This window comes from Balaenoptera physalus, assembly GCF_965194825.1.
Source record: "Balaenoptera physalus genome assembly, chromosome: 1".
NCBI lineage: Eukaryota > Metazoa > Chordata > Mammalia > Artiodactyla > Balaenopteridae > Balaenoptera > Balaenoptera physalus.
In genome coordinates, this window is record NC_138882.1 from 138,346,699 (window position 1) to 138,360,932 (window position 14,234).

At 38.3% G+C, this 14,234-nt stretch overlaps 1 protein-coding gene across 1 annotated transcript in view; it reads left to right on the top strand.

Annotated features, from left to right (window-relative positions):
- Window positions 1-3,638: 3,638 nt before the first annotated feature.
- LOC309641412 (uncharacterized protein C1orf141 homolog) overlaps window positions 3,639-14,234 on the top strand; it is a 59,208-nt gene continuing 48,612 nt past the window's right edge. Inside the window, 1 exon segment of the mRNA XM_082421435.1 lies at window positions 3,639-9,620. The gene's annotated coding sequence lies outside the window, so the exon portion shown is untranslated.

Here is a 14,234-nt window from a genome sequence, read left to right on the forward strand (position 1 = left end):
CTGGGTTTAAATTCTGAATCTGCCACTTACTAGCTTTATGATCTTAACCAAGATACTTAAAGTCTCTGAATCCAACTTGTAATCTATAAAATGAAGAATAAATGAGACAATATATGTGAAATTCAGTATAGTACTTGATACATAATACATTTAGTAATTGAGAATTCAATAAATAATAATTAGATGCTATTATTCTATTTTTTATTTTTCACACCATTATAAAGAATGTTACACTAACAGCATTGTGCCTAATTCTTTGTGCATTTCTATGATTAATTTCTAAATATAAATTCTTGAAAATGGAATTGCTGGGCCAAAGTTTACATATATTTTGAAAGATTTCCTACAAATTGTAAATCACCATTCTGACAATTCATACTTCCACTGGTACAGCATAGGTGTGCATATTTCTCTGTTTCTTTCCCCAGATTGCCAATAGGATAAGGAAAAAGTTATATTTTGTAGGTTTAATGCATATGGCTTTGAATATTTTGTTGACAATTAAAAATATAATTAATGGTCATTTGTAGGTATTCTTTTGCAAGTGGACTGTTTATATTCAACACACATTTTTTTCCCATTATTGTGTTTGTCCTCTTCTTAATGATTCCTAAGATTTTTGAGATACTTTTTGTTTACACATGTTGGGTAGTTTTCCAAGTTTAACATGTTTTGATGTTTTTTGACATGCAGAAATTTTAAATATTTATGAAGCCAGATTTTACAATCCTTTACTTTAAATATTGTGTTTTTGCATGTAAAGCAAGCAAAACATTTTAAGATACTATACAAAGGAATATGTTTAAAGTTGTGGTCTTAAAAAGGAGGAGAGGATTTATGGGGGAAAACTCTAGGATTTAATAATTTAAATATTTGAGAATATGTACTTTCTTAGTACTATAAAATCAAGTTCAGGTGGCAATTTTGAATTGTGTTTTGTGGACTTTGTGGAGATAGGGAGGAGGGCTAGGGGCACAGAAACATAATGAAAGTTTTGAGAATCTGCTTTTGTTAGGCACTGGGCTTGGTGCTTCAGATTGGTAAATCATTTAATTCTCAGACCAGCCCTATGAGATCATTAATCTACCTATTTTACGGTTTCCATTCATTTGACAAATATTTGTTAAGCATAGTATCAGTTTTTAGATTTCCTTTTATAGGAAGTGAAAAAATAAATCCAAACTGGTTTGTACACAAAGAGAATTTATTTTATCCTGAAAAAGTCTGGCAGTAGTTCTAACTTCCATGGTAGCTTGACCCAGGGCCCTAAGTGGCCTCACGTGAGTCATGTGCCTCTCCCTGAGTCAATCACTGTGGTCAGGGGGTACAGTCAGTGGTCTCATTGGCATAGTATAGACAACATGTTCTCCCCTTGGAACTTTGGGATTAAGTTCCTCTAAAGTGTCTGTACTGAGGGAGCAGCATAAACAAAGGCACAAAGGTATGAAAACCTGAAACATCTGAAAAATGTACATGAACAGATAAGGCTGTCATTTTGTATACCAGGGATTGGCTGAGATTTAAAAAAAAAAAATCAGAACTCAGTTCAACATAAACTGGACTCAGATGGTAGAAATCTCCATATCTGTATTCTTTACTGTGTAATTTGGACTGTGTTCTGAGGGCAATGTCAAGGCCAGGAAGGGAACTGAAACCGCACACCTCAGATGGGACTCGAACCCAGCCAAAACTCAGATTGGTACTTGAACCCCTGGGCTGAGACTCAGCCAAAACTCTAAGACTTGAACCCGTGGGCTGAGACTTTTACTCAGCCAAAACTCAGATTGGAACTTGAACCCACGGGCTAGGACTCGAACCTACTGTCTCTTAATTGAGATCGGACACCTGGTCTCAGGACTTAGTGAAGCTCAGGTTCTTTATGTCTCAGTGCAGAAGGAATTCAGCAAGAGGCAAATTGATAGGTAAGAAGTGGATTTATTAGAAAGATACACATTCCATAGACAAAGTGTAGTCTGTCTCAAAAGGTGAGAGCAGCCCCGAGATATGGGGTGGTTAGTTTTTATGGGCTGGGTAATTTCACGGGCTACCAAGTGGGAGGACTGTTCCAACTATTTTAGGGAAGGGCTGGGGATTTCCAGGAATTGGGCCATCTCTCTCTTTTTGGCCTCTTATGGTCAGCCTCAGAACTGCCTTGGCGCCGGTGGTTGTGTCATTTAGCTGATGTATTACAATGAGTGCATAATGAGGCCCAGACATCTACTGGAAGTCAAATCATCTGCCATCTTGGGGCAAATCGGTTCTAACCCATTACGTTGTATCCTCAACAGCTATGTCATTCTTTTAAAGGTTGTGCCCTGTCCCCTTCCCTCCTGTTTCAGAACGAAGGAAGATAATAACAGGAAAGAATCCCAGGGTAGAATAGTATTTGAGGAGTGAGCAGAGGAATAGGAGTCCATAAAGGAGAGTAATAAGAAAATTCTCAGTAAGGCAGGAGAAGTAGGCAGGAGAAGTAGGAGAGAGTAGCATTCCTTGAAGCCAAGGAACATTTCAAGGAGCCAGAAGTCAACAGTGTCAAATTCAAAACAGAGGTCAAATAACATAGGGTCTGAAAGATGTCCATTGGATTTTCAAATAAGAAAGATGGAAGTAAGGGGTCACTAAGGGGCCAAAGAGCCCATTATCTAGAAGTAAGAGAGGTGATAGGCTAAAGGAATGAGAGTTTGTGATCTAAGGTGATCTATTAAAGCTCAAGATTTCAGAGTTTCAGTTTTAGTGGACAATGAAGTAAAGATAGCTTTAATCTGGGAGGTTAATGAGTGTTGAGGTGAAACTATTGACTTCATAAATTTAATATAGAGACTGAGAAAGGTCCCAAATCCATAAAAGTGAGAAATGGCTGGGAATTTATTAATAAGTAGGTATGGAGAGATGGTTGGCACAAACTTCATAAAAGGAAGCCTTTCCTAAGGAAGAAGAAAAATAGAGGTATGAAAGGGACAATAGGAAAGTTGAAGAATAATGACACTTCTCCCAGGCTTCATGATTTGTGTGGGGCAAGAAAAGAAATGCTCCCTTTTCTAGAGAGGACAGAAGGTGGGGAAAGACAGGATTTCACCATTTCTGAATGGCTAAATAAAAATCTGGATATTTTCTGAACAAGATACAGTCAGTATGTAGTAAAGAATCTCTTGCCCAAAAAGATGCTCTGGACTTTGCCCTTGGCTTCTGGGAGGTAATCTCTGGGTCCTAGGAATGTTGTGCCTGATAGAGTGTCTTTGTTTGCCTGGGGGCCTTGGGTCACACTGGATAGTCCAACAGTGCGATTTAGGGTGGAGGGCTGGCTCCTCCCGCATAGTCTTAGGGGTGGGGAATGACCACTCCAGAAAGACCAACAATGTGACTTAAAGTGGGGGCTTTGGATCAGTCAACCTGGAGACTGAGATTAACCATGTGTGCAATTAATCAGTCAATCATGCCTATATGATGAACCTCCACTAAAAACTCTGGGCACAAAACTCAGGTGAGCTTCCCGGGTTGGCTGTGCTCCTTATGCATTGTCATAAGTCGATACTGGGAGAGTAAGCTGTTCCTGACCCCAGGAAAAGGACAAAAGAAGCTCTGCATTTGGCACTTCTCCTGGACTCTGCCCTATGTGTTTTTTTCCTTGGTTGATTTTAACCTGTATCCTTTCCCTGTAATAAACCCTAACCTTGAGTATAATGGCTTTCAATGAGTTCTGTGAGTCCTTCTAGCTAATTATTGAACCTGAGGATTCAAACTTGGTGTCAGAAGTGAGTGGTCTTGGGGAAGATGCCCTCTAACTTTGTGGTTGGCCTAAACACCCTGCAGGAGGAAAAAGTCTGCAGATACTACTTTCTTTGCTTTCTTATATCGGTAGAGTACAGTTTATGTTTTAAGATAGTGTTGTTTGTTTGCTTATGTTTTAAGACATTGTATACTTTTAAAATAAAGCATTCATTAGACTCCTTTACCCAATATTTATCTATAATAGGTTCATTAGCTCATTCAGTAAATACCTGTTGAATTTAACTGAGAGCAATTAAGGAAGTTAGGAAAGAATCCATTTAAATTGTTTCTGGTGTACATTTTATCAAATGTTTTTTATTAAAGAGAAAATACTTTATGTTATATTAATGCTTAATAATTGTATAATATTGGGCAAATCACATAATTTCTTTGCGTTTGATCATTTCTAAAATTGAAGATAATACCTTTCTCATACATACTAATTAAAGATTAAGGATTAATGAAAGATGAAGGATTGAATGAGCGATGTTATTAAAAATTTCTAGTCTAGTATCTGGCACATAGTTGTGTTCCATAAATATTAACTGATATAATGATAATATTCTAAGAATTTTATATAAGATTCATGTTTTATAAATTTTATTGAGTAAAAATTGGTAAGTGGCTAACAATTCTGAACTCAGTTCTCCTTTATTTAAGAAGCTAATTTCACCTTTGTGCAAATTTGAGGTGACGGCATTATAATAATATTAGTTAAATGTCCACTAGATTCTATTTACCAATTCCATACAAATCATTGTACTTGAATGGATATGGTTTTAAAAATATGATAGAATTAAACTACCTTATACTTTTATGATTGAAAATCTTATATTTAAATAAATTGATTCCAATTTTTTCATACATTGGCTATGAATAACAATTTCTAGCTCAATTTTTATTACTACATAGTTAAAACTACTTTTTTTGCAAAGTTCTGTCATTGCCACTAGGATGGACTTGTGATAATTAATGCTGTTTTCTAAAGCTTTTACTTCTATTTTGATTTGCATCAGTTAAGGCACATTCCTGAAATAGTTATCAACATAACTTTTGACTAAAAAATTAATCATTGTTGTAGAAATGCTCCACCGTTCTTGAGCGAATCAAGAATGTTTTCAAGTCAGTCATTTTTAGATTATGATTCTGTGGTGTGTATGAATGGTGTAGAGTGTGTGTGTGTGTGTGTGTGTGTGTGTGTGTGGCCAAACCTGCTATACAACTTGTAAAATACAAGGGTGATCTTACCAATCACACGGGCTGTTTCTTGGCCTCAGGAATAAGAATGGGTTTTCTTTTGTTTGTTTGTTTAATGTCATAAGTCATGAAAGCAATCTTTCATCAAGTATTCAAAAATAGATTGTCAACTTCCATTCAGAGCTACAAACTGCATGGAGGAAGCTTTAAGCTTCTTCTTGAAATTCTGCGTTTCCAAGAAAGTACAAAAGGAAGAAGGAAATAAAGAGAAGCAAAGTCGCTGCTCCCCAGTTCTTTTTACTTGATTTTCTTCTTTCCTTAACCTCTCTCTCCTTACAGTCTTCAGCATAATAGTTTTTATATCCCTAAGGATTTGGTGAGTCATTTTGGCTTTTAGTGACAGAAGTATGGGGTCGAAAACCCCTTGGAGGAGAGAGAACTCTGCTCTCAAGACCTTTTCAAGGTAGGGAAAGCTCAGGAAACTGTTCCTGTGGACACAGGACGCATTGCCAAGGGGCTAAAGCGGGCAGAAAAGAGCTACCAGAGCCAGAAGAGAAAAGAAAGAAGTAGATGCAGTCTGGGGAGGTAGAGGCGCTGGAAGCCTGGAAATTAAAATTTGTATAGAGATGGAAGGCGAAATAAGAAATGCATAGTTTTGGGGCTTCCCAGGTGGTGCAGTGGTTGGGAATCTGCCTGCCAATGCAGGAGACACGGGCTCGAGCCCTGGCCCGGGAGGATCCCACATGCCGCAGAGCAGCTAGGCCGGTGTACCACAACTATTGAGCCTGCGCTCTAGAGCCCACGAGCCACAACTACTGAAGCCCGCATGCCACAACTACTGAAGCCTGCACGACTAGAGCCCATGCTCCCAACAAGAGAAGCCACCGCAATGAGAAGCCCGTGCACCGCAACGAAGAGTAGCCCCCGCTCGCCGCAACCAGAGAAAAGCCTGCGTGCAGCAACAAAGACCCAGTGCAGCCAAAAATAAATAAATAAAATAAAATTAATTAATTTTAAAAAATAAAGAAATGCATAGTTTTATTAACTCTTAGACCCCTCCTGCCCTGGTTGCGGTAATTTCTCCAGCGAGATCTGACTGGGGAGGGATTGGGTGAGAGGCGTCACCATCACGCTGGGTTGCGGGCTTGCTCTTGCCACGCTTTCTCAGGTGAGTGTGGGCTGCAGGTGGGAGGCCGGCCTCAGGGGCTTTTCCCAGGTTCCTTGAAAAGACCTTTGCTTCTTCTATACTTAATTTTAAGGAGCTTCCTCAATCAAAACATCTTTGATATTTTGGCTTCCTATTTAAGGATCGTAGGCACAGAGTGAGCAGGGCCCTTGTATTCCACGTGCACCCGTGCCCCTGCACCCCGCCGGCGGTTCCTGCGGTGGAGGCTCCCTGGGGAAGCAGAACTGGAGGGTGGGCATGTGGTGCAAGCCGACTCTGGACTGCATAATTGGTGCACTTCAAACTTCCCAAAACAGAACGGGCCCGGACGGGGCTGGCTGGAGTTGATCACTCCTGCAATAATTGTGGTGGGATTTCGAATTTGCCAATGGATTCTTCCAATCGTTATCTCATTGGTTGCCCACAGTAATACTCCCCAGAACATATACATCATACTTTTAAAACATCTTTGATATTTGCCATTAGAATCTTACCATCCAACCTCAAATTGGTTGACTGGCAAATTTTAGTAATGTTTGAAAAAGAAGAGGCAATTTCCTCTCCTGCTCTCCTATAACAAAAAGGGGACAAGAAATTATACGGTGTGGATCTATGCACGTAGGCCAGCTTTAATAATTAATTCTTCTAATAATGAGTTTTTAAATTAGTTCTCGTGATTTGTGTGCTGTATTAGTTTTCTGGGGCTGCCATAACACCATACCACAGATGGTGTGACTTAAACAACAGTAATTTATTCCTCACAATTCTGGAGGCTAGAAGTTCAAAACCAAGGTGTCTGCAGAGTTGGTTTCTTCTTAGACCTCCCTCCTTGGCTTGCAGATGGATGCCTTTTCCCTGTGTTCTCACATGGTCTTTCCTTTGTGCATATTGTCTATGTCTTAGTCTTTTCTTCCTATATGACACTAGTCATAGTGGATCAAGGCCCACTCTAATGACCTCATTTTAACTTAATTACCTCTTTAAAATAAAGGCCCTCCCTCCAAATACATCCACATTCTGAGATACTTGGGATTAGGGCTTCAACTTACACCTTTGGGGGTGACATAAGTCAGCCTATAATATGAGTCATTTATCAACATTTTAGACTAAAAAAAGAATTCCCTTGTGTGTGTACTTGGAATGTGAGGTAAAGACATTCAGCCAGTTATCTCATTATTGAGCAAAAAGTAATCATTTAACGGAGTGCTTACTCTGTGTTCAATACAGTGTTTAGTGGACTGTATCAGGTACAAGTATAAGACAGAGGCCTTGCCTGCAAGGAGTAAACATTTGAACTGGTAAACCAGGTAATGGAGTAAATTTTAATTTGAGCCTCCCCATTTTCTAGATAGTTGCTCAGTCGTGCTCTTTAGTTTGTGAGTTTAGAGCCACTTTCAGTTTTCCTAAGTTCTTCCTTTAATAGGAGACATTTGCAGCTTGCTGAAGAAGTCTTCTTAGCAGAGCTGATTATGTTGGCAACGTTGGGCTTTTTGTTTGTTTGGTTTTTGACTTTTTTTTCAAAGTGCTAACTGTTAAAATGAATTAATGCTCTTAAAAGTAACTTTTTAGTTTGGTATTGTTATTTTTAGTAACAACTCAGTCTCTGATGTGCTTATAATGTTGGCCTTGCAACCTTGAAATTGTTTGTTGATGTAGCCAAGTCTTCGCAGTGAGCCCCGTGGATGATTTACTATGAGAGTGACTGGGGATTTTATTCTGCTCTAGTTGGCAAGTTCTCTATTTCATTGTGTTCTTTTTCAAAAAACCGTCATTACTGAGCCAGTAATTAAGAACATAAATCCAAGTTTCCTTTGAAAATAATTTTACTGAGTTTAGATTTGGCAAGAACCAAATTTTATAATTCACTCAACTTCATATTTCATCCCCAGTAAATCATCATGAATTAATATCATCCATTACAGATAAACTGGGATTACTCCCCCTAAACCGTTTTACTCAGAGACATCTCCAAACTAAGTTATAATTTTCAGATCCCAGTTAGGTATAAAATCCTTTGCCTGGTGCTGAGATTCAAAGGTAGGTAAATCAATTCTTGCTTTAAATGAGCTTTTAACACAGTGAGGAAGAAATTTGTCAAATGGTAAATCTCTGTAGCACAATGTGCCAAGTTCTATAATGAAGGACAAAGTGTGATAGGAGCACACAAGAAAATGAAACTGTCACCGGGACAAAGAATGAAAGAATGTCAAGCAAAGTCTCACAGAAGAGGTTGCCTTTACATTAGGAGTTGAGAAAGAATAGGCTTTTGACTGGAAGACATGAGGAAAGAACATCCCAAGTGGAAGGAAAAACAGGAGTGAAGGACATGCTTGGAAAGGGGCAGGATGTGTCTGGGGAATAGGAGTAGTAGAATATGGCAGAAGAAGATGGGTTATGGTGGGAGATTAACTGGAAAGGTAGACTGAGCCAGGTCCTGGACTGTTTTCTTGAACTGTCTTTTATGTCATCTGCAGAGTTTGCGTGTTATTCTGCAGGTAATGGGGAGCAAGCCGAGGTTTGTGGGCTGGAGCTGGACCTGATCAGTGTCCTGTTTAATAAAGACAGCTCTGATGGCATTTTGATGGACCAATATTTGAGGGATATTGAGGAGGAAGGTTAGGGGCTAGCAAATTAGGGAGATTAGAAGCGTAGTAACTGAGAGGAGGGAAAATGAACACCTAAAGGTCTGAAGGAAGACGTGACAATGAAAATAAAAGCAAGGATCAGAAAGGTCTTGTCCATTTGGGGTCAATGTTGCCTCACTCTTCATGGAATCATGTGAAAGACTATTGACCCATCTTAACCCCAAGATTCTATGGGTTAGGTTTCTGTGACCACATAAGAACTCTCTATTCCAGAAGGGAGGATTTCCCAGCAACCGTAAGTATATATAAGAATGCTTCAGATATATCGATACATAGTTAAGAAGTGAGATCATCTCTTTCACCCCTAGTTAATATATCAGTTGAAAGGGGGATGATTAGATCTATTTACTTGAACACAAACTAATTTTGTTTTTTGATGAGTCTCCAGTATGGCAACATAGTAATGCTTATCAAGGTAGTGTCCCTAAACAGTTACTATGTATTCAAGACCTACACTAACACTTTATGGGGCAATGAGTTTTAGTTTCTGTTCACTGAATTCAGAATAAGAATTTAATAAAAAATTGAGAAGTAAAACTATGAGAAAATTAGAGAAGGAAAGGAAACAAGGTAATAGATAACATGGTACAGAAGATACTGAATTACTGGATTAAAATAGAAGATACTGACTTGCTGAATACTTATTGTTTCCCAAGTTCCAAGCATTTAGTACAGGTATAATTGAAGAAATATACTGTGAAGGAAGCAAGTAGGCCATAAGACGTATGGAAACCATTGGTGATTGCATGGTGGCAGGTATGCAGAAAAAACCAAAATGATATGCATATGAGGAACATGCATTTTGCAGAATTTATACGTAATCTCACACATCTTAACCCTAACTGGTAAGTGTATCATTACTTATATTACTTCTTTTCTTATCAAGCACTTAATGTGTCACCTGCATTCACTCAATTAAACCTCATAACCCTATGAAGTAGGATCTAGAAGAACCTCAACAGGACTCTGTCAAAGATTTATGTATACTCATAAATGTAAATGCAGGATGAAAGCAAATGTAGCATTTACTGTTTTCCATTTCCTCTATGGCTGATGGTTAATTCATTTATTTAGTTTGTTAGGTATTAGGGATGCAAAGATGAATTAGACATGGTTCCTGCCTTCAAGAAACAGTATAGGGGGGAATAAAGTATATCAAATGCTTTAATAAAGTGTGATTAAGTACCTGGATAGCAGTATACGTAGACTATCATGTGAACACAGACGTTGGACATCTAAATCACAGTGTATCAGGGAAAGCCTCCCAGCGGAGGTATTACTTGTGTTGGGTCTTGAGAGATGAATGGGACTTAGAAATACAGGGAATAGATAACAGCATTGTAGGCAGAAGGAACAGCAAAGACAAAGCAACAAGTAAAGGAAAATACAACACATTCAAGAATTGCAAGTTATTCATTAGGACTGGACTATCAAAAGTGTACGTGAGGGAGAGGCAGGTGAGGTTAAAGGCTTAGTCAGAGACCAAACCATGAGCCTTGCATGATAAATCAAGGAGCTTGACCTTTGTCCTGAAAGCTATAGGGAGGCGTTGAAGCTGCAATCAGGGAGGCATGTGATTGTATTTTTCTTGAAAAAATAATTCAGGCAAAAGTGAAGAATAAAATGGATAGGATGGAACAAATGTACAGACATATTTTGAAACTACTACAATAATCCAGACAACAAGTTATGGAATCTTAAACTGAGGCAATAGCAATGTGAATGGATAAGAGGAAAAAAACTAAAAAGATATGTAGGATGTAGCATATACAAGAGAAAGTGATTGTTGTATATTTAGGGAAAGGGTGGGAGGGAGTTTTCCAGGAGAGTGGTGACAAAATTCTGGTTTGGGGAACGGCTGCATCAGAATGGCTCTAAAAAATAGATCCCGGGTCTTTACCTCCATAAATCCTGACTTAGTGGATCTGAGGTGGTAACTGGGAATTTGTATTTCTTCAAACCGTTTGAGTTCATTCTGCAGTGTAACTAGGATTGAGAACCATTACAACTCCTAAGTTTATGGGCTGGATGCCTAAGATACAACCTGTGTGATAATAAAGAGATGCCTACGTGATAATAAAGGTTGGAAGAGATTTTCGGCTAAGGGAGCAGAAGAATGGATTTACTTTTAGACCTACCTTTGGGCTACCTGTGGGAAATCTGGATTGAGTGAGGTATATAGGTTTGGAACTCAGAAGAGAGATTTTCTTTAGAAATAAATGGTGGTAGATGAAGCCATGGGTTTGGAAGCTCATCCTGGAAGAATATATGGAATAGTGGAAAAGATGGCTGAACATTTAGGAACACTAGTATTTAGGAAGCGGTCTGAGAAAGAAGAGCAAGTTGAAGACATTGGCAAGGAATGTTCAGAGAAGGTAAGAAGATGTGACTGTTGTCACAGAAACCAAGAGAAGGGAGACCCATAGGAAGGGGTGGTCAACATTAGCAAAAGTTATAAAAACTCAAATAAGGTAAATAAGAGCAGAAAAGTGCCCACCTATGTATAAGATGGTGACCCTCGTGACTTATGAGAGCAGATTTAGAGGAATAGTTTAAGAGGAAGTCAAATGATGGCTGACTGAGAAGGAAAAGAGATGTAAAAAATTAGAAAACCTAAGTATAGACAACTAGCTTAAGAAATTGGGCAATAAAGGGAAGATGAGAGAGAATAATGGCTAGTAAGGTTAGAGGAGGAATTTTTTCCTTTTTTCTTTTTTTAAATAGAAGAGACTTGAGCATGCTAAGGAGAAGAAAACCAATGAAAGATAGAGGAAAGAGGGGATTAAAAATGGAAGTAGTTCTTTTAGGAGGCCAGAGGTAGTAGAACCTAGAGTATTTGGGAGGGATTAGCTTTGGATGGGAGAGGAAATACTTCTGTTAAAATTAAAATACAGGTGAGATGGGAATGGATGCCGATGAGACTTTGGTATGAGAAGTGGAAGTTGAAGAAGTTCTTACCTGAAATAGGAGAGACTATTTGCCTTGCCTAGGAAGATGGGTGTCACAAGAAAAATGTCTGCCAGGTGCCAACTTACTCAGTAAATTTGGTAGAATACCTAGCACAGTGTCTTTCATGTAATAGAGTTAGTAGCTGGAGGCCAAATGAAATGTTTATCTTTAAATGAAAATGTATGCTCATAGAAATAGGACAATGAAGCAGAATTTATGCCCATAGAAGTATAAATATGAAGCAGAAGTATTAAGCCAATATGCTGGTTTAAAATAGACATTAAAAAGTATCAATAAAAGATTAAATCAAGAAAGGACTGAAACAGAAGGTCAAATTGAAGAACGTTTAGTACAGTAGATGCATTTTGCATCAAAAGATTAGTTTTTACTTCATGCAAAAGCAGTTGGGATGCATCATCATATTAGACCTGATGTTCCTTTGCTCTCAGCATTTACTTGAAGAGACACAGCTAGGTCCTTGGAACCCTTGGTATGATGATGAAAGCAAGCAAGCTAGTCTGTAGTGTTAGTCTCACCTCTACTTTCTCCCAGTGCCCTTCCTCCACTGGGAACCATTGGCACATTGCCAAAGACCTATAAAAACATTTGCAAACTGAAAAAGGAAGTATTGGTTCCAAAATATGAAAATAAAACTGCAAAACTGAAACTAATAACATTCCGTCAATTTCATTAAGTGTCAAATTTCGTATTCTTCACTTCAGAGAAACTCATGATATGCACAGTGATTTGCCAGAAATCATATCATAGCAAAATAATTTTAAATCAAAAACATAAAAATTCTTTCAAATTGCAGCTCTGTGTGCGTGTGTGTGTGTAAAAAATGGGATGATGTGGTATAGCTTAAAAAGTCTGATGTGATGTTAAAGATGAGGGACTCTAAAAGTAAGAGGCATAAGACATTTTACCCTTTAAAAGGACCTGCTTTCCATCCCTCTCACAGTAAGCAGCATGTCTCAGTTCCCTCATGTAATTTTTACCTTCCCCAAACTTGGAAATGCATTAGTTTCAATATGCCGGTTCCTCTAGTTATTTACCTCTCTCTCTCATTTAGAAATAGAAACCTTTGTCCCCAATAAAATAAATTTTGGTGAGAAATATAGCATCCTTCCCCACACTTGAAGTCATATTATGTTTAAGGGAAACACAGAAACTAAAATTCCTGAAGTTGTTTTTAGGATATGTAAGAGGGGTGGTTCCTGAATCTGAAAAGACAGTATATAGCGTCCAGATAATCTCTATTCTCTTCCAAAATCTCTCCCCTCCTCTCCTGTAGGAGACCCAGAGAGTCTGAGGCATTCACACTGTGCTAACACCCTTGCCCTGCATCTCTCCTTTCCAACCTGCAACCCAAGGTTATGTGGTTCATAACAAGGCAGGCTATCTGCCCGCAGCCTCATAGCCCACAAAAGCCCTTTGTCACATTGGATTACATCATGGGACAGAGGTGAAGTATTTAGATGTAGCAAAATGTCAGAGGGCATGCTGGGATGGAAAGACACTAGGAGAGCACCAGGAATTCACTCCCAGGGCAATAGGTAGTAAAGGAAAGAAAGTAGAAAAGAGAGCTAAAAGAAACCAAGTACAAAATAATAGGAGCTTTTGGCATAGGATTCTTAATTCTTGTCTTTTCATGCTTTATTGTCTCTGTGTGATATTGATTGAATAATACACAATATGGGAGACATCGCATAAAATTATTTTGAGCTAGAAAGAACCTTAGTGTTGACATTGATGCTCATTAGAAATATTAATGAATTCAATACTTTCTGTGAACTTTTACATTTAAATGCCGCTGGAGCCCATTCAATTCACTGAGCAAAAATATGTCAAATGCATAAATGTCTACTCAAATTTTAAAAATAAATAAAATAGAGGGAGATTTGGGTTAATATTCCTGATCCTTGCCTCCACTCTGCCCCTAGCTATTTGTATTGCATTGTAAGGTACTTTGTGGCTTTTAATTTTCTCATCTGAAAGTGGAAATAAATTAGACCAGGTCCTGATGGCTAACACTCAGGTCCCCAAAACTAATGTGGACCATCTGACCACAGATGAAATTTTCAGCAAATTAATTAACTGGAAAATAAGAACTATTATGGCAACAGAACCTCACCAGTTTGGTTGCTGCTCCTTCTGTGTGACTGATTGTCTTCTAAGTGCTGTATTAACAGTTTTGGATCATTGACCAATTTAATTGGAATGTAATTAATTCTATAAATGTGAGCTCTTCTTATTTACTTTCATTAAAATTAAATCATGACAAAAAGAAAATAGGTATAAATCAAGCTGCATGCCCTTGCTTCAGGTATGAGTCACATCTGGTTCTCATACAGTAATCTTGAACTTTCTCCAGCTCACCTTTATCATACATTTAAAAATTCCTGGGGCCCACATGCTTCTGGGAATTCTGATCATATGAGCTTCTATCTAAAAAACTTGGGTCCCTCTACAATTCTGTGGTTTATTCCATGATCTATACAGTTCTTTAC